Below are 25,918 nucleotides of genomic sequence, written 5' to 3' on the forward strand. Positions count from 1 at the left end.
AATGATTCTGGCATGATTGAGAGCAAGTTGAGAGATCAGTTCTCCAAAGAGCTGAGGAAATGAGGGCATGTGATCAGGGGGTCGATAAAAAAGGGCACAAATAAAGGCGAACTTAGGGGAGGTGATTTGTAGTACAAGACTATCGACACAAGGAAGGCTGACCCTTTCTAAGATGGTGAATTTATGCTTTTGATGAATAATAGCTGCGACTCCGCCACCTATTTTACCTTGAGGGCGATTAGATTGGAGTTTAAAACTTCTCTGCCAGCTAGTGATGATGGTCTGGGAGTCAAACTTTGCTTTATCACACTTTCTGAGGCACAATAAGTGCTTTAGTCCACTTGAGACTCTTTAATTAACAGGCCCTAGATACCCCTGGTACCATACATTAGGTGGTGATAAGTAAGTTAATTGGTGTAGGTGTGCAAATCAAATCAAACATATACACTTTAAGGGTAAAAGCAAGGGCAATGAGGTCTGTTTAGCAGGCCTCAGTGCAACTTCAGAGTTGAAAAATCAACAGCATCAGTCCAAAAACGTGGAGGTGATCATGCAAAATGAGGCATTTCATTACCGGAGCCCCTTCTGTGTTTGACTCCAGAGGTCTGACCTTTTTCCTTTTTTTCCTGTGGACTTGAATTTCCTCAAACAAGGTGAGAAATTAACTTGGCCCAGTAGGGAGAACATGAGCTAGGAATCCAATTATGAGCTGAATCAGAGAAGTATGACAAATTCTCAAATGCCATAAGAAGTCAATTTTACTCCAGGATTAGCTCCTCAAATTAATCGCTTTGCACAAGTAGTACATACATTTTACTTTTAATATAATTCAGTTAAGCATTACGGGCCACACTGTGAAAGTCCATCCACATTATAAGGCCTACACCAGGTCAGCACCAATCATTAAAGGATCCCTTTTGTGACAGGATACCTATCCACAGATAGTGGCCCTAGTTAGATAGTAGTCTCACTCTTTAACTGACTCACTTATGCACACACATGTGCACAAGCTTTCATCCAACCATCCCTGTGCCTCTTAGACCAGCAGCCAAATTTGTTCTATAAGATGAACATTGACAGCTAGCACTCCCAGAACATTATCAGAAAATGTATAAGTAGATGAGTCTTGTTTAGTGAGGCTAACAGTAAAAGTCCAAAACCAGGTGGTCCAAAAGCTAAACATCCAGGGGTTAAATGGGTCTGAACCCACATCCTACAGATGCATATGCAATTTGTTTCTGCTGATTTTTTTTATCTTTGATGACACATATTATGGTGTTTTGTGAGAACAAAGAAGCCATCCAAAAGAGTACAACACGAGATCTGAAGGAGTTGGAGTGAATTTGAAGAAAGTGTGGGATTGAGGAAGACAATATCATATAGACAAACCTCCAATCTAATAAAAGTGAGGCTCAAGTGACATTTTTATTAGGATTACTAATAAAGCTAATAAATACACAGCCACTCTATTTAACTTAAGGAACTGACCTTATTTTGAATTTAGTATTTTTAACTGCACTGAATCAAATTAAAATGCATAATGTGTGTGATGTCATGTTATATTTCATAGAATGTGCATCAGTATTTCTTCCAGACATCCTAATGCATTGACATATTGTTGCTGGTAGCTCACAGTTTGTGGATTCAGCTATTTGCAATGCTCTAAGCTGAACAGCTGCGGAAGACAAAAAGCATCTTTTCTGCCAAGTTAGTAAACATGCTGGCTAAGCTTACGCATGAAAAGCAGACAGCGTTGTTGAATCCCGGAAATTTATGAAGATCAACTCAAGCAAACACTAACAGGATTCCTCCTGACGTCTTCTAGCATCCAAGTATTAGGCTATTTTTTATTTTACGAAAACCGAGCAGAAACATGGAAATGCATCTTATTTCGTCTCCTAATTCAGAGCATTAGCAAATTAACAAGCACAATTATTTTATGATATCGCCTTGGCTTTACATAAAGCACGCGATTTTATTAAATAAACAGCATGCATACCTAATGATCTGAGTAAATATGTGCTAACATTACTTAGTTCAGTGATAAATATATTATTCTTCCAAGAAATACGGGATGATTCCAAAACTGCTCCACAGGTTTAATTTTTACGTTGTAAGTTATCTACCTTCTATATATGGCCAGTTATTTGCTTTCTTGTTGCGGTTATGGTGAATTTCCCTGATTATGGAAACTGTATTGGAAATCCGCATGCTCCATCTCTCCAGCGAGAATAAGTCAATAAGCAAGTGGTGAGTGAAGTGGAACACGAGATATGAATTTTTAACGCTTTGGGACAGAAAGTGTCTTTGAAGTACATTCGGAAGTTGCAGTTCACAGGATTTAGAAGTGATTTAAAAAAACTGCAAATAACGTATTTTATGGTGGGCCAAGTGGGTCACACCCGTCAACGTTTTTACATTTTAAATTAGTTTACTTTTTGAAGCTCCACGTCCAGAGCATAAGGCAAGAAGCTGAAAACACCGAAGGCCCCTTGAAGTTAGATACATCCTAGTCGAACTTCTCTTGAAGCCTTTAGTTATTACACCAAAATATCCTAGACGGACGAACCAGGAGTTAATAGCTGCCAAGGTTGTTTCCCCACTGTGGTAGATTTGCCACCTCTAACAAGACTTTTTTGGGTCTCAAGGTTCACACGTGGGACATAAATGGAAGCTGTGGCTGGATAGTTTCGCAAGCAGTTCGGGCTGGACTGTTCCCATGAGGTACAGGGTCAGACTGATTTGCATATGGCCATGTCTGAACTGAGGTGGCGAAGTGAGCTAAAGAACGGTGATGGATTAAACCCAGATCAGTTGACTGGGGGTGAGTGTTTGTATTGTCAAAGCTCCGTCCATCACCACCTTTGGTTTTTCTTAGTTTCGCAAGGCCACCTTCACTGCGAGGTCCATTAAAGTATTTTCCATTTTGTCAAAAAAGTTAGAGCAGGACTAACCTGTAAATCTTGTCTGCCAAGTGTGGCCTTCTCTACGTGAGTTTCAGTACCTTCTTCTTTTCCTTCATTGGTGAAAAAATTGACTAAGTCCCAAATTTATCCAGAAATTGAGAAAGTCCTTTCTGATTACTCCTATAGGCCTCTGGCCATCGAGGCATTCTTGTAGGCATCCAGGCATCCTGAAACATGTAGTTCTCCATGGTCATGTGAGCCTTCTGCTTGTCAGTCTCTGTTGAAGTGACAGAAAGCCAATGACTTGACCCCTGGATAGCCAATTCCTATGGGCAGTCAGGAATCCTTGGTCTTCATGCTTTCAGAAGTGGCTGATTTTTTTTAAAGATAATTTCTTTCCAGGTTCAGAAATTATTTGAGGAGAAGGTGATGCGATGCCAATGTTATTCTGTGCACTAGTTTGGAAAATGCACTGCACCCAAGATTGGCTATGTGCTCACAAAACGTCCACCTCTTTTTCTGCCCTTCCTCTCGTTACTGTATTCTTTCTCAGAAGCCCTCAAATACAATGGCAGGATTGTACTCCCTGGAGTATGAGCATAGTTACAATACCTAGACGGTCCCCTTTAGAGATGGCATGTTCTACTACCTGGTAGAGTTAGAACTAGCTTTCTCTCCTGAACGTTTAGGGTGGGAATACAAAGGTTCCGTTCATGCCACCTCACTCTTCAACTGAATATATGTGAAAGCTTATATTTGATTTGCCCTATGTTCATACCACCCTTCCCAGGCAGCTAATCCGTGCACCTCTTCTGCCTTCCTTGGCAAAGGTCATGCATTGTCATCCAGAAGTAGGGTCAATAACATCCAGCCATGAATGTATATTTATTCTCTGATGCAGGGATGCGAAGTAAACTAATTCACTCTCAGGCAGCACAAAGTATTCTTTTCAAAAGTCTCTCTTCCACAACATCTATCAAATATCTACTATTGCCATTGAATTGGACTTTTCAAACTAAGCAACAAGGACATGCTTATAAGGAATCTAGCGTTTTCCTAGCCAAGATAGAGAAAATAATGTTATTCATAAGCAGACCTGTACATGGGAAAAGGAACTTTACCTAAATACCAAGCCTATAAGGTAGAGTTTAGGGGTTACTTAGCTAATAAGTAAAAGTATATTTTTCTTCATGCAAATAGACTTCAACAGATTGATAACAATACTCCTAGACTGGCGACCATGAGGGTTCCTGCCCTCATGTTCACTGATGACACTCTTTTGCTGTCAAAATCCGTCATGGGTTTGCAAAAGCTCCTGGATCATTTTGAACAATTCTGCAGGGAGCAGGGTTTCAAAATGAATATAGCCAAAAAGAAGTACATGATACTAAAGCCAGGGTACTCAACCAGGTCAAACCCAGTCATATCAGTCTCCCCTTGAAAGGGTGCAATCATTCATGTACTTGGGTATGAAGGTGACTGAACATATTGGGTGGCAGGGACAACTCACCCAACACAGGCTCAAAGTAGAGAAAATCACAGGGGAATGTCCAAGATGGCATATAAATCGCAGTTCGTCCAGCAAGCCCGGTCCTGCAAGTTTATAAATTGCGGGCTATGAGGTAAGCTTTGTATGGTGCGGAGCTGTTGGGCCATGTGGATGCGACTACGCTTGACTTAGTTGAAAATCGATTTATCAAGCAACTGGTAGGTGTCCCTATTAGTACCCTGTTGCTTCCCTTAGACTTGACCTTCAATCAATCATTTGTAAAGCGCACTACATACCTGCGAGGGTCTCAAGGCGCTGGGGGGGGGGAGAGCGCTACTGATTGAACAGCCTGGTCTTGAGTATCCTCCTGAAGGTCAGCAGGTCTTGGGTCTGTTGTAGGCTCAGTGGGGAGTGAGAGGTCGGCGGAGCGGAGCTGGCGGTTGGGGATGTAGAAGGAGAGCCGTCTGATGAGGTAGGCTGGGCCAGTCTTGTGGAGTGCCTTGTGTGCGTGGGTGAGGAGCTTGAAGGATATCCTCTTGTTGACGGGGAGCCAGTGCAGGTTTCTCAGGTGCAGGGGTAATGTGGCCGTGGCGTGGTACGTCAAGGGTCAGTCGTGCCGAGGCGTTTTGGATTCATTGTAGTTGTTTGATGAGCTTGGTCGAGGCTCCTGCATAGAGGGCATTTCCGTAGTCGAGTCTGCTGCTGACGAGCGCCTTGGTGACTGTCTTTCTTGTATCTGTCGGGATCCATCTGTAGATGTTGCAGAGCATGCGGAGGGTGTTGAAGCAGGAGGAGGAGATGTCGTTGACTTGCTTGGTCATTGAGGACGTTGAGTCGAGGATGATTCCCAGGTTGCATGCGTGGTCGGTGGGTGTTGGGGCTGCCCCCAGTGCCATCGGCCACCAGGAGTCATCCGAGGCTGAAGGGTTGGAGCCGAGGATGAGGACCTCCGTCTTGTCCTAGTTCAGCTTCAGACAGAGGTTGGCTTTGGCTGTGATGGGGTCCTTGGTGAGGGAGAGGATCAGCTGAGTGAGATTATGTTGAGGTCATGCTGTCGGGCTATGTGTGCGAGCGGGGCCATGTAAATGTTGAACAGCATCGGGCTGAGGGAAGATCCCTGGGGTACACCGCAGATGATCTCGGAGGCTTTGGAACAGAATGGGGGAGGCGGATGCTCTGAGTTCTGCCGGAGAGGAAGGAGGTGGTCCAAACCAGAGCCTTGTCTCGGATCCCTGCGGCGTAGAGGCATGCGCGTAGTGTGCGGTGGCAGACAGTGTCGAAGGCGGCAGAGAGGTCTAGGAGGATGAGTGCTGCGGTCTTGTCATTGGCCGAAGGGTCCTGAAGTCGTCGGTGGTGCAATGAGGGCAGTCTCGGTGCTGTGGTTGCTGCGGAACCCTGACTGGGAAGGGTCCAGGATTCTGTTTTCTTCGAAGTATCGGGTTAGCTGTCTGTTGGCGATTTTCTCGATGACCTTGGCCGGGGAGGGGCGCAGAGAGATGGGCCGGAAGTTCTTAAAGTCTCTTGGGTCTGCCTTAGGTTTTTTGAGTAGGGCATTGATCTCGATGTGTTTCCAGATCTCTGGTAAGGTCGTGGTCTTGAGGGAGAGATTGATGACGTTGCGCAGGTGGGGTGCGATGGTGCTGCTTGCTCTGTTGAAGAAGTGGTGCGGGAATGGGTCTGTCGGAGAGCCGGAGTGGATTGAGCACATGGTCTTGATGGTGTCATTGATGCTTACACTGTCCCAGGCTAGCAGGGGGGCGTGGTCGATGGTATACGGAGGGTCTGTTGTGTTGCTGTCTGTTGGGGCTGCCTGTGTGTTGGAGCTGTCGTGGATGACTGCTATCTTGTGGTGGAAGAAGGTGGCAAGGGAGTCGCACAGGGCTTGCGACGGTGGGATGCTGCTGGTGTTGGAGCTGGGGTTGGAGAGTACCTTCACGATGTTGAAGAGCTCCTTGCTATTGTGTGCGTTGTTGTCGAGGTAGTCTTTGAAGGAGGTCCTCTTGGCCTCCCTGATGAGGTGGTGGTGGTTGCGGATGGCGACTTGTGTGCTGCGTGGCTGTCCGGAGTTTGTTCACTGTGCCATTTCTTCTCTAGTTTCCGGCAGGCTTGTTTGGAGACTAGGAGTTCTGGGGAGAACCAGCTGGCCCTCTTGCTGGTGTCTCTGTGGGGGGGGGTTTCTTCAGCAGGCGAGGGTGTTGGCGCAGTCCTCGATCCAGCGTCTGAGGCTGTGGGCAGCGTTGTCGGTGTTGGAGGGTTCGGTGGCTGGGCTGAGAGCGAGGTTTGCGTGTAGTTGGTCTTCAGTGATTTTGCTCCAGCAGCCGCGGGGATCTGTTGGGTGCGGCGGTGTATCGTGAGTTTCTGGAAGGCGAAGTGGATGCAGCAGTGGTCTGTCGAGAGGATTTCGGTGGTGTGGCTGACAGAGACATACGGGCTTGAGGAGAAGACTGGGTCAGCCGTGTGGCCGGCGGAGTGGGTGGGCGTTGTGACAAGTTGCTTCAGTCCGAGGTTGGCGAAGTTATCGATCAGGGTTGTGGAGTTGTTGTCGTTGTTGTTCTCAAGGTGAAAGTTCAGGTCTCCGAGGAGGATGTAGTTGGTGGAGGTCAGAGCGTGCATGCTGATCAAGTCGGCGATGGAGTCGCTGAACTGTGGGCAGTGTCCGGGGGGTCGGCAGACGAGGGTGCCTCTGAGAGTGGAATTAGGGTCTGTGTGGATCTGGAAATGCATGTTTTCGGCGGTGCTGAGCGCGTCGTCGGTGCTAGTCGAGACCCTGATGCTGTTCTTGTGGACGATGGCGATTTCTCCTCTGACTTCATTGGTGCGGTCTCTGAGAGTGATCTTGTAGCCATCTGGGATGGCTATGGCGATGTCGGGTGCGGAGGAGTCATTAAACCAGGTCTCTGTCAGGAAGATGACGTCTGGGGATGGTGTGTCGAGCAGGTCCCAGAGCTCGATGGCAAGCTTGCGTGCAGAGCGGGTGTTCAGTAGTATGCATCGGAGGTGTTTGGGGTCTTTCTTGGCGTGTGGTTCGTCGGCTCTGAGGCTGGTTTAACTGCAGTTCCGGCAGGTGAAGGGGCTGTGTGTGCGTTTTGGGGCCGCCTTGAAGCAGGTGAGGCTCCTTCCGGAGTTGAGAGGGTGCAGAGTGCTGGCATCGTAGTGGCGGCGGTCATCGTGGCGGGTGCGGGGGCCAGACGGGTGCAGACGGGCTTGCCTTAGGCGCGCCACGGCCCAGACGCGCAGAGGCGTGGCCGCGCAGAGGCTGGCATATATGGGGAGGTGGGAGGGAGGAACAGCTGGGAGGGGGGGCAGCGAATGGGCAGTGGGCGGTGGGGGGGTGGGCCACAGGGGATGCAGCGTCGAGGGCAGTGAGGGACAACGAAGGTAAGAGAAGAAAAAAGGGGCACAAAAATCGAGGGTAAAATGAGTGGCACAGAAGGCAAAAGGGCACCCAAAAATGAGTGGAACAGAAGGCAAAAGGGGCACAGAATCGAGGGAAAAACAAGTGGCACAGAGGGCAGAAGGGCACAAAAAAACGAGTGGAACGGAGGGCACAAGGGCACAAAAAACGAGGGAAAAACTAGTTGAACAGAGGGCAGAAAGACACAAAAAAAAGGGAAAAAAGAGTGGAATAGAGGGCAGAAAGGTACAAAAAAAACAAGGGAAAAACGAGTGGCACAGAGGGCAGAAGGGCACAAAAAACAAGTGGAACAGAGGGCACAAGGGCCAAAACAAAACTGAGGGAAAAACGAGTGAAACAGAGGGCAGAAAGTCACAAACAATGAGGGAAAAACGAGTGGAACAAAGGGCGGAAAGGCACAAAAAAACGAGGGAAAAACAAGTGGAACAGAGGGCAGAAAGGCACAAACAACGAGGAAAAAACAAGTGGAACAGAGGGCAGAAAGGCACAAAAAATTAGGGAAAAACGAGTGGCACAGAGGACAGAAGGACACAAAAAAACGAGTGGAACAGAGGGTAGAAGGGCACAAAAACGAGGGAAAAACGAGTGGAACAGAAGGCAGAAAGGCACAAAAATGAGGGAAAAACGAGTGGCACAAAGGGCAGAAAGGCACAAATAACTAGGGAAAACGAGTGGAACAGAGGGCAGAGAGGCATAAAAAATTACGGAAAAACGGGTGAAACAGAGGGCAGAACGGGCAGAGAGGCACGGGGTAGTGAGGGGAACAGAAGGGAAAACCGGGCAGAGATAAGGGGGCAGCAAGGGGTACAGAAGGAAAGACCGGGCAGAAAGAGCACGGGGACAGCGAGGGGACCAGAGGGAAGACAAAGGGGCAGGGACCAAGTACAGGCAGCGGGGGAAGACAGAAAACAGCAGTCACAGACACAACAATGAAAATACAGGCAATACAATAAAAGCAATAAAGCGGAGGATGAACAAACCTACCTACGGCCTACCACTGGCCACCAGGGATGAGGAGCAGGTGGCAGCCTGCGGGTGGCGGAGGGCCCTGAACATCCTCAGCAGCGGCAGCTAGGGCAGGGAGGCCCAGGCGGTACTGTGCGGAGGGGGAGCGACCTACCTGGTGGGGTCAAGGGTCGCTCTCCTCACCAAGCAGTGGCCGGCCTATATGGGGAGGTGGGAGGGAGGAGCAGCTGGGAGGTGGGAAGCAGGGTCAGCAAATGGGCAGTGGGCAGTCAGGGGGTGTGGCTGCAGGGGGCACAGTGGTGGAGGACACCAGAGGAACAGAGTGCAGAAAGGCACAAAAAACTAGGGAAAAACAAGTGAAACAGAGGGCAGAAAGGCACAAAAAACGAGGGAAAAACGAGTGGAACAGAGGGCAGAAAGGCACAAAAAACAAGGGAAAAATAGTGGAAAAGAGGACAGAAAGGCACAAAAAACGAGGGAAAAACAAGCAGAACAGAGGGCAGAAAGGCACAAAAAACTAGGAGAAAACAAGTGGAAGAGAGGGCGGTAAGGCACAAAAAACGAGGGGCAAACGAGTGGAACAGAGGGCAGAAAGGTACAAAAAATGAGGGAAAAAACAAGTGCCACAAAGGGCAGAAGGGCACAAAAAACGAGTGGAACAGAGGGCAGAAGGGCACAAAAAATGAGGGAAAAACAAGTGGAACAGAGGGCAGAAAGGCACAAAAAACGAGGGGCACAGAGGGCAGAAAGGCACAAAAAACGAGTGAAAAACGAGTGGCACAGAGGGCAGAAGGGTACAAAACAACGAGTGGAACAGAGGGCAAAAGGGCACAATAACGAGGGAAACCCGAGTGGAACAGAGGGCAGAAAGGCACAAAAACGAGGGAAAAATAAGTGGCACAGAGGGCAGAGAGGCACAAAAAACGAGTGGAACAGAGGGCAGAAAAGGCAGAGGGACACGGGGGCAGCAAAGGGGACAGAAGGAAGGACCGGGTAGAGAGAGCACGGGGACAGTGAGGGGAACAGAGGGAAGACAAAGGGACACGGACCAAGTACAGGCAGTGGGGGAAGACAGACAACAGCATTCATAGACACAACAATGAAAATACAGGCAATTCAATAAAAGCAATAAAGCGGAGGATGAACAAACCTACCAACGTCCTACCACTGGCCACTAGGGATGAGGCGCAGCTGGCAGCCTAAGGGTGGTGGAGGGCCTCGAACGTCCTCAGCAGCGGCAGCTGGGGCAGGGAGGCACAAGCGGTGCTGTGCGGAGGGGGAGCGACCTATCTGGTGGGGTCAAGGGTCGCTCTCCTTACCGCACAGCGACCGGCCTATATGGGGAGGTGGGAGGGAGGAGCAGCTGGGAGGCAGGGCAGCGAATGGGCAGTGGGCACTCAGGGGTGCAGGGCTGCAGGGGGCACAACGGCGGGGAAAACGAGTGGAACTGAGGGCATAAAGGCACAAAACACGAGGGAAATACGAGTGGAACAGAGGACAGAAAGGCACAAAAAATGAGGGAAAAACTAGTGGATCAGAGGGCAGAAAGGCACAAAAAACAAGAAAACAACGAGTGGAACAGAGGGCAGAAAGGCACCAAAAAAAAACGAGGGAAATACGAGTGGAACAGAGGACAGAAAGGCATAAAAAATTAAGGAAAAACTAGTGGATCAGAGGGCAGAAAGGCACAAAAAACAAGGGAACAACGAATGGAACAGAGGGCAGAAGGGCACAAACGGGAAGGGAAAATGAGTGGCACAGAGGGCAGAAAGGCACGCAAAACAAGGGAACAACGAGTGGAACAGAGGGCAGAAGGGCACAAACGGGGAGGGAAAATGAGTGGAACAGAGGGCAGAAAGGCACAAAAAAAAGAGGGGAAAACGAGTGGCATAGAGGGCAGAAAGGCACAAAAAACGAGGGAAAAACGAGTGGCACAGAGGGCAGGAGGGCACAAAAAAACCAAGTGGAACAGAGGGCACAAGGGCACAAAAAAGCGAGTGGAACAGAGGGCAGAAGGGCAAAAAAACGAGGGAAAAATGAGTGTAGCAGAAAGGCACAAAAAATGAGGGAAAAACGTGTGGCACAGAGGGCAGAAAGGCACAAAAAACGAGGGAAAAACTAGTTGAACAGAGGACACAAGGGCACAAAAAAACAAGGGCACAGGGGCAGCGAAGGGAACAGAAGGGAAAACCGGGCAGAGACACGGATGCAGCAAGGAGTACAGAAGGAAAGACCAGGCAGAGAGAGCACGAGGACAGTGAGGGTGACAGAGGGAAGACAAAGGGGCAGGGACCACGTACAGGCACCGGGGGAAGACAGACAACAGAAGTCACAGACACAACAATGAAAATACAGGCAATACAATAAAAGCAATAAAGCGGAGGATGAACAAACCTATCTACGGCCTTCCACTGGCCACCAGGGATAAGGCGCAGGTGGCAGCCTGTGGGTGGTGGAGGGTCTCGAACATCCTCAGCAGCGACAGCTGGGGCAGGGAAGCACAGGCGGAGGGGGAGCGACCTTCCTGGTAGGGTTAAGGGTCCCTTATCTGGTAAAACTGGTATATGTCCAACCTGGGCTACTCCAGAGCTCCAACAGTATCGGGAAGGCTTAGACAAAATTCTAAACCTTGCAGGCTCTAGCAAAATTCTACAGATTTGGTATGTGAGATCCCTCTTGGAGAAACTTGGTCTCTCTACTATGTGGAGTATTCCAAATGAGGCAGCTGGGAACTCCAAGAACAGCATAAAAAAAAACCTATTGGCAGCACATGGCAGCACATGGATATTGCAGCAAACACAGAGGGAAGCAGAGATTCTCTGACCTAGTAGTTAAGGATGCTTATAGCAGAGAAAACTTTATGGATGAGTACAAACCTCCTATGGCTCTGCGCCTGTTCAGCCAGTTTCACTACTGGACTCTTCCTCTCTGATCCTTCACACCTAGATGGGCTAAAGTGCCAAGTGAGAATGAGAGGCACTGCGTGTCATGTGGTGCACCCGAGGAGACCCTAGATCATGTCCTGTTTTCCTTACTGCCGTACTTGAGCATTAGGCATTGCTGGATATCACCGCTGTGCCGGTCCCTAGGCACTAGAGAATATAAAGTTGCCCTAAGGATACTAAGAACAGATCTTAGTAAGCCACAAATTTTTGCACTAACATGTCATCTACTGGCCATGTGGAAAGCCAGGGTAAAGCTCTCCGTGGTCCCAGGAAACCCGCCCCTGATTGATGTAGTAATGTGATATATTGCACTTTCTACTCTTAGTCTTGGATCCTAACACTACTATAATCTTCTTACATCACCCACTATAGTGTGCCCACTAACCAATAGTTTTTATTTTTGTAAAATATGTTGTTTTATTTTTAATAATATTTATGTTTTTGAATATTTATCTGATATGTTGGAAAATGTTTTTATGTGCTTTTATGGTTGGTTGAGCTGAAATAAAGCGGAATTGAATTGACTTCAACTTTCATTGTATCACTTTTTAACAACTCAATTTGAGCATAATGTTCATCTTTGTAGTTACACGTTTGTTTCATATATGAGCGTTGTGCAAATACACACTGCAGTCAACATATGACATATAAATTCCTTGGCACTGGTGCAATATACGTGACAACTAAAATGCATGCAAGAGAGTCATAAAAAACTGTTTAATTATACTAATTTTGTAGTAGGTGTTAGAGAAAGCGCACGCAGAATGGTGATAGATTACCGTTTCACTGACCACAGTCACACTACCAGCATAAACAGGGTGAATAAAAATGCAAAACAACTGGGGAGGCCACTCAAAAAGGGTAGATTTTGCAACAATAATTATATTTAGAATACATTTGTGTTTTAGGCCATGAAAATATTGACCGGTCAATACAAATACCAGAAATCTACCAATACAGGAACAATTATCATAGTCATTTGTCATGTTGTTTTGAATGAACAATACATTGGAGATATAACAGTAGAGCTAGAAGTCAGGATAGTGATGTAAGGAGAGTCAGGAACTGCTGTGAGAGGTCAAGTGACTAGTGTCATGGGTCATTTTATTCAGGAGAATAGTGAAGTCTTTAGTTTTAAAATTTACAATTGAATAAATAACTTGAATTTGGTGTATGATTAATTTTATGTCATATTTTGGATCAAGGTGGATTGAGGATTGTTGTGCATTGTGCTCACATTTTATAATAGTATGCAATGTATATGCATGTGCATTATGTTGCGCATAAACGTGTGGTGAGTGGCTTGCTGTAGTGTAATGTTATTTTTGACACATGGAGTGGTGTGTCATTATGTGGAATGTGTAGCATATGGGGGGTATGCATAATTAGTATGGTGGGATTTGGTGAAGTGTGGTGGACTGAAGTGGGTCCACTTTGATAGTGTTCATTGTCTGATGGATTGTGGTCAAGTGGGGAGTTTTACCTATATGTTGGGATAGAAAAGTCACTTGCATGGTGACTGTTGTGCACCCCTGCCCCTAGTGCCCCAGCTGCAAAGATATCTGTATCCCTGGTGCTGATTTTGAGTTTTGGTTAAAAATGGATCATGGATGTGAGCCATGACCGAGGCCTGTCTCAAGCACTGCGGTCATGCTTAGAATGTTGGGGAAGCCTAAAGCGCAACTCTCTTAAGTGGTAAAGGGCTACTGCCCTTACCAAAGAATAAGAAGTATGAGTGACATGGTGGCAGCATACTGAGTTTTAGTAATGTTGATCAGTAATGTGGACGGTCTTTCTACTTGCTTCACTGGTGTGTGAAGCCTACCTGCCCACTCATGTAACTTTCCAATGCGGTGTGCTTAATTCCACCTTGGCCTACATAGTGTTAGCATATAGCACTGTGCAGCATGTGTGTGGTGTGTGTGTGTGTGAATGCTGTGATGTATGTATGCTTGTGAGTGGTACAATACATAAAGGCCTGTCAGTTCCATAGAAGAAGGAGATAGGGCAAATAAGGAAATCTTAAAGAGTAGGACTGGGGGCCTGTGAAACCTTTTGCAAGGCATATATCAATGAGAGTGACATTTAGATGCGACCTACGAGGAACTCCCATTGCCTGTGCTAGAGGGCTGTCTAGGTTAGAGTCGCTCCTGCTGTGACAGACTACTTCTTGGGTAAAGGAAAGAATGCTCCCTGCAGCACGATCTTCAAGGCATGAGACACCAAATCACATCTTTGTTTGGTAATGGATTATAATAATGGGAGCTGGAAGCTCTAAAATGGACTACCATCAAGCAGGCAGCATGGGCTGTACTTTGACGTGGAGAACCTAAGTAAGAGTTCTGACTTGTGTGGCCACGACAGGAGAATAATGTCTGCAATCTCCCAGCTAGGCAAGTAAATATCAGATAGAGAAAACAAAACCACCTGCCCTGGAGCATGAATCACCATTGCCTGCCCTCCTGCCAAGACCAGAGCCCCCTGAGAGGAGAATGAAAGTGCCTGGAGAGAGAGAGGTCCATAGGGGGATCCAGCGAGTAGATAGCCATAGCAAGGAGTGAGATACTTGCTGTTGCACTGATCGGGGCATTGCCCATTGGCAGACTGAAGTCAGTGACCCCACATGTCAGAGGGGGGTGTTATAAATAAATATGCTGTTACACTGATCGAATCACTGCATTGCTCATGAGCAGAATAAAGTCAGTGACTTCATATGCCAGAGGATGCCACCATAAAGAAAGCTGCTGTTGCACCAAATATAGCATTGCCTGTATGCAGTTTAAAGTTGGCGACGCCATATACGAAAGAGGGCGGCATCCCCCTAGACCTATCAGTGGCCTTCAACATAGTTGTTCATAAGATGTTTCTAGAATACCTCCAAAAAAGGATCAGAGTGGAAAGCCTGGTCCTGAAATAGTTCTCCTCCTACCTTCACAATCACTCCCAACAAATACAAATTAACTACTTGTCCTCCAACACATTCAACATAACCAGAGGTGTCCACCAAGGCTCAGTCCTCTATCCTACACTCTTTGATATATACATCGAACCCCTCACATCCATTCTCAAACAATCAAACATCCTCTACCATCTCTAAGCAGATGTCACCTAGATTTACCTAGAAATAACCTAAATAACCTAACTAGAAGACCTACAGAGACTTAACTCTAATTTAAAAAAACAAATGGCTCTCACGCAACCACCTAAACCTCAACCAAGATAAGATGGAAATCTTACTCCTATTCAATAATGGGCAAACCTCCCAGGTCCAAGAGTGGCTAAACACCATTAATGCTCTATACTGCAAACTGAAGTTATCTAAATCCTTCAAATCTTTGGGGATCTCCCTTGACATAAGCCTGAGCATAAGCCAACACATAAACAATTAAGTCAAAAGCGCATTCTACAATCTAAAACTCCTGATTAGAGTCATGCCCTCCCTACCCCTTAATGAACTAAAAAATGCCACCCAAGATCACACTTAGCCCCTTTAAGAGCCACACTAAAGGCAGCAGCAAGGATGGTCACTGGAGCAAAAAGACCCAACCACATCTCCCCCTCCCTGAAAAAATCTCAAATGGCTCCCAATAAAGGCCTGTTGCTGCTTCAAAATGGCCTGCCTCACTCACAAAGTCCTGCACACCAGGAAACCTACCTACCTTGTGTCCACATTAGTTTAGGCAGGCCAGACAGGAACTCTAAGGAGCACCAACACTCTGCTTCTCATCCCGCCCAGAAAACACAATCAATAAAAAACCTTATGCTCCTTTTTAGGCAATGCCCCCAAAAACTGCAACTCCCTCTGTCATATAGCTACTATATATCTTTATAATGCGTTAAGTTAGCATAGGCACATTACATGTTTAAACACCATTTTTCCTTTTGCTGCTTCTGCACACAACACTTAATTGTTGATTTAGCTTTCAACCTAGTAGTTCATTGTGGTTTACATGAGAATAATATGTTATTACTCTGATATCAGCTTTGCTTAATAAACTATGTCTGTACAGAGAGTGCTGAAGCTTCAGGAACAACAAGATACTGAATTGTTATGAGGTCTGATCTTCGCGCCTTCATAGACATAACATAAGTGCAGCTTCTGCCAATTTTGGCTTTTAGGCGGGTTTTATATTGCTTTCCTACACACACAAACACACTTGATGCTGTTCGCATGCAGAGAGAGCTGGTGTATGCTGATGTGATCCCTTCATTCTAGGACACTGAGGTATGGGCCCGCCCTAATTCAACCCAAAGAGACCTTCTTAGCTATTAATATAATATGCGAGTTAGGGAGGGTGAGAAATAAGTGTTGTTAACCCTTATTAATTTACAGCATGGTAACATGCTGTCACCGTTCGCTTTCTATGGACTAGTAACTATGCTTGTAGCTTTGTTGTTGATAATATGTTTACTTGTATTATCTAAGATACTGCGCCTGAGAAGACGGCATTAGTAAATAAACATTTCAAATGCTCACGTGTTCTTCTTTACTCCCTGTTCTGGTTTGTAATGATTGTATAACGAAAGAGTGCTCATGTGTTCCACGTAACCTGAGGTTGGTGAGTTCATGTTCTGGTTTGTCTAAACATTGGGAGTAGGTTATGACCAATGAGACACTGTAGCTAGCTCGGTAAGGGGTTTGTTGGGTACTAAGGTGAGTTTTGGGTCACCCTAATTCGCTGAGGTTCCAATCCTCTGTGCACAGTTCTGTGGGAGAACAGAAACCCTGCTACATGGCGCCCGTACGTTGGAGGCCTTATATCATGACACTCGAGTAGTATATCATTCACACCTTAACCCCTTCACTATCGTTTCCGGAAAACGGTGGTGTCGGTGAAACCTACCTGTTTTTTGAAATAGGTCTTTATTCAAGCTTGATTCTTTCTAAACGGTTTCCTTGATTTACTACCCAGTTGTGCTACAAAGTTCCCTTTGTTTTTCAGTAGTTCTGGTGGAATCATGGCTGTAGCCATTGCGCAGCATAGTCGCATTGCGGTGCGCAACCATTTACAAACTTACCAAGTCCCATTGGAAGGCATGGCTGTGATTTTGGTGGTGTGTGCAGATCCGGCGTACCCTTTCGAGCTCTTTTACTCGTGGGTCACATTTCCGGAGGTGGACGCGAATTCTCAAGTGTTCCTCCACTACACACCCTCCCCTGTACCGGCGGAGTATACACCGTACAGGGCACTGGAAATACCTATTGATCATTGGCAGCATCGCGTTTGGTTTGATGGCGCCCTCCCCCACTCTTTGTCAGCTGCGAGGTTAGGTCCACTTTCCATTCCAGGTACAAATTGGCCTGCTTTGGGTGGATTTACCCCGCACCCGAATCACGGCGCTTGTCCCCTTGCTGATATTCGCAGACTACATGTTGTCTCGATTGCTGTGATTCGTGCATTAGTGCAATACATAGGTCGTCATCTCCCGGGTGGTCCCCCCGGAGGTGGGGCCGTTCAAACGGAACGTGGCGGTTTACGCCTGAATCCGGTTATGGTAAATTCGGTTTTTGGTCAGCGTCCCGTTGATAATGATGACTTCCCTTTCTGGCTTGCCGAGAAGTTTGACCAACTGGAGGCTGTGTTTCCGAATTCTACTCCTGCTGATAAACATAGAATGTTGACGATTACTTTACCAAAGGATTTACCTCCTGAGCTTGTTGACTGTGAAAGCTGGGGAAAGACTTTTGCGGCCGTTTATACGAGGTGTTTCGGCACCCCGTCTATGACCGCACTGCCAGAGATCGTTAAACGTGTTCAGGATGATCACGGACCGGAGGCAGCGGTTGAATTGGGTATGCGCCTGTGTGGTTCCTTTGAGATAGTAAGTGATCTCATACTCTCCAATATTAAAGGAGATGCGGTGAACTTTCAGGTGTCGAATGCTTTGGCTGCTCTGCCCGATGCCGATAAACCCCGACAGTTAGCGAAGATAGTTGTGGCCGCCTATAAGACGATTGGCCGCACAAGTAGAGGTCTGAAATATTTTCCTGTCAAGGAGAAAAAACAACCAAAAGGACAGTCTGCTGCGGCAGATGTCCAGCCCAGGTCCAAAAAACAAAATTGGCCTAAAAAACAGACACAGGGAAGCAACAAAAGCAGACTCAGCATTCTTTTCCTGCAACACAAGTTCCTGCGCCGACTGAAAAAGTTTATGATTTGCGCGATCGCGCGATGATTAAATCGCCTGATCGTTTTCAGGTTTCTGATCAACGCTCTCCTCGTTCCTTTCAGGACTCATCGGCCCCGAAAACCGGTGGAGGAGGAGGCGGTAGGGGACGTTGTGGCCAACAGGGACGTGGCCAGTCCCGCCAGACAGACGGCGCGGCGAAGCAGGAGGATTCTACGCCAATAAGACCACAGTTTGCGAAAAAGAAAGTCGCGGCCTTAACAGCGCATAGATATGCCACAGATAGTGAGAACGCGGCTTCGGAACCTGACGTGGGCTGTGACCTTGCTGCACAGCGCGGCGGAGATTACCATAGTCAGAGAGGCGCTGCGTCCACTACTGAGGGTGACAGCGACTGATGTCTACGTTGTAATTGAAACAGCAGATACGAGACTTGCTCCCCCTGAAAGACTTTATGAAATTGTCCTGTTAATTGAAGGTGACATACAGCGCACCGTTAAAGGGGTATTTTGGGAAAATCTGTCTTCTACGTATGATATTTTGCTTTCGGAGGCTGACTGGCCCCCACCTTTTGTGCTCGCAGCGCCGCGAGGGGAGGAGGTAATCCTTCCCAGTTTCGCGAACACTGTCTCGAAAGAGCATGCGCAGCATTTTGCAGAAGAGTGGGCTCGGGCTCTCGCACCGGCTCTGTACCGTAACCAATGTGGTTGGGATAAATTGTCGCCTTGCCACGAAATTCCGTTGCGGTCTCAGCCGCAGCCTCAACCTCAATATCCCATTCGGCGTGAAGCAAAAACTTCCGTCGCGGAAATCCTTGAACAATTAGAATATCAGGGAGTTATTGAAACTTGTGTGTCACCAATGAATAATCATCTTTTTACTGTGACCAAGCCTGACGGATCATATCGTTTGGTATTGGATTACCAGCATTTGAACTCGCATTGCCGTAACTGTGCAGTACAGAATACTCACGGCTCTGCCCTTGTGGATAGTCTCGTGCGTAAGCGTTTTAAGACAACGCTTGACATATCCAACGGTTTTTATGCCCACAGATTGGACAGCTTTAGCTCCCAATGGACCAGTTTTAGGTGCGCTGGGGTCCAAAAACAATTCCGGCGTCTCCCAATGGGCTATAAGAATAGTCCTGGTATATTTACCGCTCGCATTGTCTCTATTCTGGAGGCACTCGACCCAGATGCTTGTTCGTATGTGGATGACATATATCTCACAGACGACGAAATTTGGGAGCATCTGTGTCGTGTAAATTCTGTTATTTGTAACTTTGCAGACATGGGTTACAAATTTAACTTTGCAAAATCGCACATTGCTGAACACACAGTGTTGTTTTTGGGCTATGAGCTCAACAATGAAGGTAGAGGTTTGGCTCCTCACTTCTTAGAGAAGTGCGCACAGTTGCGCGCTCCTACTACACTGAAAAAATCACAGTCTTTGCTGGGTTTCTTAAATTTCGGAAGAACATACATTCCGGAATATGCCCAGCGTATCAAGCCATTGTATGCTTTGATACAACCAACTTTTTCGAAATCATGCTGGCTGCCGGAGCATTCAGCCATTTTGCAATCCTTGCAGGCTGATTTGCTCGCTTCTAAGTTCTTACTGACTCGTGACAACCATACCAACCTGGTGATAAGAATAATACCAGGGACAGTGGGTTTCACGTACCTCACTTTTAATGAAGGAGACACAGTACCTATTGCTTACAAGTCACACTTGTACACTTCGGCTGAGATGCGGTTTCCCACTGTGGAAAAGGTTTTAACAGCTGTACAGATGGCTATTCTTAAAGAATGGGCTCTGTCACAAGGGAAACGCATGTTGGTTGTAAGACCCTGTCCTCACTTGGAGGCAGTCACGAAAGCCAGTGTACCAAATTCAAAAGCTTTGCACCCTCGGTGGATTCAGTGGGCTGCGTCCTTGACGTCCACGGATGTCACGTTTATTTTTGACGCCTCGTTGCGGTCGCAGGAGTACTTGCAGTATGAGTTTGTTCACCCTGCTCCTCTAGCTATGCGACCTTTGGAGGACTTCCATTGCATCATTTACACTGATGGTTCGGCGCAGGTTGCGCATGGCTCTAAACATGCCTACGTTTCCGCATGCGCCATTGTGGTCGGTGCTATGTTGAACGATGAGTTCATATCCAGGGAAGTGCACACGTTGCCGCTTGGAGATTGCACCGCACAATTGGCAGAGCTTCGTGCTCTTTTACTAGCGTTGGAGTACGCAGATCCTAGTGTTACTACTCTTATTGTAAGTGATTCTTTCTACTGTGTCCAGTCTTACAATGAAAACTTGTTCTTTTGGATTCAGAATGACTTTCGTGATTCCAAGGGTAGCACGATAAAACATAAATTGATCTGGGTTCGAGTGGCAGAGCTTAAGGCTTCGTTGCCGCTCGTTTTTGTAATTCATACTCTTGGCCATCAGCGTGTGGGAGTTCACGCTGTCGGTAACTCGCTTGTTGATGAAGCAGCGAAATCAGCAGTGTCTACATACTTAGTTGCAGCAGTTACACGGTCCAAAAGTAAGATTGATAGTGACATCTTGGCAGCTGTTGCTGCCACTGAAAAGGGAGGTAAACATCCTTCGGGATTCTCTTCGAAGTATACATACCACTTAAGTCCCGAAAAGGTTCCTTTTGTGAAAATACCTGATGTTGGTGAACATTTGATTCCCAACTCGGATCGCAGAGCTGACTTGATTACAGCCGCTCATGAAGGTGTGGCGTCTGCGCATGCGGGTGTCTCAGCCACTGTAACTCAATTACAACAACGTTTCTGGTGGCGGGGACTGTATAAACAGACGCGTGATTATGTCCTTCTTTGTGACATATGTCAGCAGATTAAACCTTCGACTGCTGCGCGTCCGCCACAGACTCAGTTGTACATTTCTAATAAACCACTGGGTTGTGTTTATTTAGATCACTGCGGTCCTTTTTCCTCTGATACTGCGTATAAGTACATCTTAGTTGCAGTTGATTCATGCACACGCTTTGTGTGGGTCTGGCCCCATCGCAGCGCTGATTCACGGACTGTCATTAGAGATTTGCGCATCTTTGTAGGGATTTTTACCTGTGGTACCTTCCATTCGGATCAGGGTCCGGCTTTCGCCTCTAAGGCGTATAAGGATGCCATGCATTCGATGGGGGTCCAAGTCAAGTTTTCGTCTCCCTACAGACCTGAGGGTAACAGTGTAGTGGAGCGAATGAACCGTGATTTAAAGCAATCTTTGACAGCTCGAGTTATAGGCACTGGCAGAAACTGGCTAGCCCACCTCTATGGCGTGCAGCGTGCTCTTAATAATCTCCTTAGAAGGTCTCTGGGTGGGCGGACCCCATACGAAATGCTCTTTGGCATCAAGATGTACGTCCCTGACCTTGACGGTCTAGACTGTGTGGTTCGCGCCACTTCCTTTGACGCAGATGAACATTGCAATGTTTTACAGAATCTACAAAAGACCAGAGACGGTCTTGCAAAGGAACATTTGCCCTCCACGTCGGATGTTGCGTTGCAGATCCCGGTAGTCGGCTGGCTACCACAAGTTGGAGAACTGGTTCGAGAGAAGATCGATAACAAGAAAGAATTTGGTCCGTCCTATCGAGCTCCGGTTCCAGTCCTTGGAGTGAAGGGCACGAGAACAGTCATTTTACCACCGCTTCCTGGTCGTAAGGAAAACAGGTTTATTTCAATTGACAATGTCAAGATACACAGAGTGGCCGATTCTTCTTAGAATGACACCAGCAGTTTCCTGTCCTTCCATTGTGAGACATTCGGTTGTGCCCACTGCTTTTAATCATGATTCAGAAGTGGCCATTGAATTACCTGCAATTTCCAGTCCTTTATTGAGTACTTTGCCAGGTGCGGATCAAAATGAAATAGACTATGCATATCCCACTGATTTGTCCATGCCTGACCTGCAAGCACGTTTAGCCACGGAATCCAGATTTTCATTTGACTCTGTTTCCCTTGCCTCTAAGAAACCCTCTCGTTTTGCAGTTTATGTTACCTTATTCAAAAAAACATTTTTGATTCCCCCTTGGACATATATCTGGCTGGTGCTTTTTTCGATATATCTTTTTATGTCAATTGGTTTTGAGTTTTATTTTTTCCGATTGGTAAATGGACACTATGTCGAGGAAAGAACATGCATTCGCCATCTCAATGGAACTTTGGCTCCCCTTTCCTCATCACATTCTGCACACAGACTGAAAAGAGACTTGACATTTGTTAACATCACTGCTTGGCCTGTCCTTGATGGGATCGTGTGGGATGCCGTTCGATTTCAAATTCATGGCCCTACGGAAGTTGTTAATGTCCCTAACGTGCTTAGAGTTAATATGGGGGATGTGGTGAAACAGAACATACGTTCTGATGATTGGGATGTTCAGGCCGTAGAGTCTTTATTTTCTGATTTGAAATATTATGCTGCCTTTGATGCTGAAGATTTATATTTAGAATCTGCTAATTATGGTGATTTATTTTGCTTTCAACATTTTGGCAATCACTTCTTGCATAAAACAACATCCAGAAGGAATACTGTGAATTATACACAATGGGAGCATTGCCCAGCTCCTTTACAAGGCAGTTCAAGTACTTTTTTGAAAAAGTACACATATTTTACTGACTTCAATCAGTCTAATCCCGAGTCCTTTTATTTTAAAATGACGCAGAAGCCTATGTCCAAGGTTAGACTTACCGATACCAAACTATTGTATTCGAAGTCCTTTCTAGATCAGCTGGCTATTGGCGGTTATGAAGTCTGGAAGGAAATAATTGACCTAAAATCAGTTTGGGGTTCTAAGGACTGGCAGGTACAAGGCACTGAGGCTTTGCACCGTGCATGTCTCAGCCCTAATCAGATTTTGTTTTTGAATTCTACTAATTCACAAACGACATGCTTTGGATTGGCTACTGCTAAAAAACTAAATTTTCCTTCTATCCCTGAGTTAGAGGAATATTCAGGCTGGAGTAATCATACTCAATTTTCGATTAGAGAATTACAGACCCTGTTGCTGAATTCTTCCTTTAACATCTCCAGTATAGACCCAAAAGGTTGGCTGGTGTGGCACAGGAGTGCTGATTCTTGCCAGCGCCGTTTTCTGGGTTTGTCTGACGGCTTTGCTCAGCTTAAACCAGATTCACGTTTTGAAAATGAGCATTCTGTCATAACTTACTCTGTGGGTAAATTATGTCAAACCTGGCTGAAACATTCTAAATTGTCTGCAGTTAAATTACATCTTGCAAAACTAAATGATGATGTAGATTTAAATGATTTCGTAAAAGGCCCGGCTAGTGGTAGGTCGAAAAGATGGATATATGCTGTGTACAATGAAATTTGGAAAACATCGCAGATTGAGGCTGCAACACGACTTCGGGCTATAGATCAGGCAAATCTGGAGAAAGTCCTTGCAGTGGTGGACAATAGTATTAACATGCTTTCTTCACGCATTTACACTTTAGATAACATTGTGTCTTCTGTAGTGGATATTGTGCATGATGAGGTATCTGTGTTGTACCATGGTCAGAATCAATTGCGTTCTATCATGCAGTTTGCATGGACCCTGCAAACACTTAAATCTGGCAAGGTGCCATGGGGATACATGAACGTGTCCTCTCTTTTTGCACCCTTTAATTTGACTGACAAACAACGCTTGCTTTCTATGCATGATGCTTCTTTTTCTATGTTACATATTGAGAAATTGGAATCCTTGCCTTTTTCTGTGGCGGAAGCCTCAGCTGCAACGTGGCTTATCCACGGTCTGTTAACATTACCTTTTGCTTTGTATAAATTTACTAACTGTATGAAATATGTTGCCATAGGTCGCTATGAGCCTTTGGGTAGTGGTTTTTTCCATGAAGTATGGTCCCTTCCTTTCACTTATAGATGTTTGAGGGACAGCCAAGAAGTTTATCTAAATGGGGAGGAATGTACAGAAACTCCAGATCATTCGTTAATGTGTAGACACATACAATTACACGGTTCTTGCAATCAGGACCGACCAAACTTAGCCTGTGTTTTAAAAGGCACTCCTGTACCAGCAATTATCCCGACTTTTACCTTGTTAGGGAATGGAAGTTATTTACTTTTGAATAATGAAGATTGTTGCGGGTTAATTAAAGGTGTAGCTTATGTGGTAACAGTAAGTGAACGTGTCGTTTGCTGCAGAAATGTCCTGTACCCACCCACACATGAAAATAGGGAGGTTTCTATTTGGCCACGCATACCAACCTTGAAGGCAGAGTTCAACGGCATGACTAGACTGATGGCTCTATTGTCCCAGAAAGAAGTGGCCTTGAGTTCGGCTCGGGAAACTTTCCTGCTTCACATTGCAAACACCCGGACCGAGGTTCAGGCCCTTTTAAATACTGATTTACCGTTGCATTTTGGCAAAATGATACATTCTATCTTTAACGCGTCCTCGACATCTGGGCTAGCGCATTTTTTTAAAGCACTTAGCAGCGGCCTTGTGACTTCGTTTGAAAAAATATTTGGAGTAATCCCTAGTTTCTTTCATTCCATTTTCTCGAGTCTGTTTGGTGGCTTCCCGGTTTTACTGGCACTAGCGGCAGGCGTCCTAGTTGTTCTCTGCTTCCTTAAATATGGATGCCCCACATGTGGAAGAAGCGGCCCAGCCTCTGCTACCGCTGTTTCGCAACCGAATGCTTGAATATTTTGGCACGCTGCCGCTTGCGATTTTGAGCACGGCATATGGATTATCGTTTCGATTTTCCTACTTCACCTGTGTCCAGCCTGTGTTTCACTGCCTGAGTTGTGATTTTGATTGGGCCATTGATTTGTGTCTCTGCGGGACGGTTTCTCCTGGCGTCGATTTTAATCAGCTGATGAGTCCTATCACTACTCACGAGTTGGTTTGCTCTGACGAGAGGATTATGGCAATAGCAGCGGTGCATGGACTAATGGGTCCCTGGGATATATTCACGGCAGCGCAGGATTTCTTGGAACTGAGCTATCTGGAGAACCCACCGAGTTGTCCTCTGATGGTAATAGAGGCTCCTATACTTGGGGAACACGTATGTTCTTTTCCACTTTTGAATTGGATGGCTGAACTGTTTTCTGATGAAGACGGTGATTTTATGCTGGAGGCTGTTGCTGCATATTTTGCTTATACGGTCTTGTCCTGAGAACTTTTCTATTATTTCTTTCCGGACATTTGACTTTCGGCTTGCATATTTTGCGATTTTTCGTACATTTATCACTTTCCCAGACCTATTGACTTGAGCAAAATGTTAATTTTTTTTACAGTTCATTCATGGCTCACAGTTCTTGAACTCTGCTTTCATGAAGTTGCCCTTATCTTATCTAATCTTATCCGTCCTCGGATCATGGGGGGGTGTCATATAGCTACTATATATCTTTATAATGCGTTAAGTTAGCATAGGCACATTACATGTTTAAACGCCATTTTTCCTTTTGCTGCTTCTGCACACGACACTTAATTGTTGATTTAGCTTTCAACCTAGTAGTTCATTGTGGTTTACATGAGAATAATATGTTATTACTCTGGAATCAGCTTTGCTTAATAAACTATGTCTGTACAGAGAGTGCTGAAGCTTCAGGAACAACAAGATACTGAATTGTTATGAGGTCTGATCTTCGCGCCTTCATAGACATAACATAAGTGCAGCTTCTGCCAATTTTGGCTTTTAGGCGGGTTTTATATTGCTTTGCCACACACACAAACACACTTGATGCTGTTCGCATGCAGAGAGAGCTGGTGTATGCTGATGTGATCCCTTCATTCTAGGACACTGAGGTATGGGCCCGCCCTAATTCAACCCAAAGAGACCTTCTTAGCTATTAATATAATATGCGAGTTAGGGAGGGTGAGAAATAAGTGTTGTTAACCCTTATTAATTTACAGCATGGTAACATGCTGTCACCGTTCGCTTTCTATGGACTAGTAACTATGCTTGTAGCTTTGTTGTTGATAATATGTTTACTTGTATTATCTAAGATACTGCGCCTGAGAAGACGGCATTAGTAAATAAACATTTCAAATGCTCACGTGTTCTTCTTTACTCCCTGT

Source organism: Lissotriton helveticus, chromosome 8 (genome assembly GCF_964261635.1).
Source record: "Lissotriton helveticus chromosome 8, aLisHel1.1, whole genome shotgun sequence".
In the NCBI taxonomy this organism is placed as follows: Eukaryota; Metazoa; Chordata; class Amphibia; order Caudata; family Salamandridae; genus Lissotriton; species Lissotriton helveticus.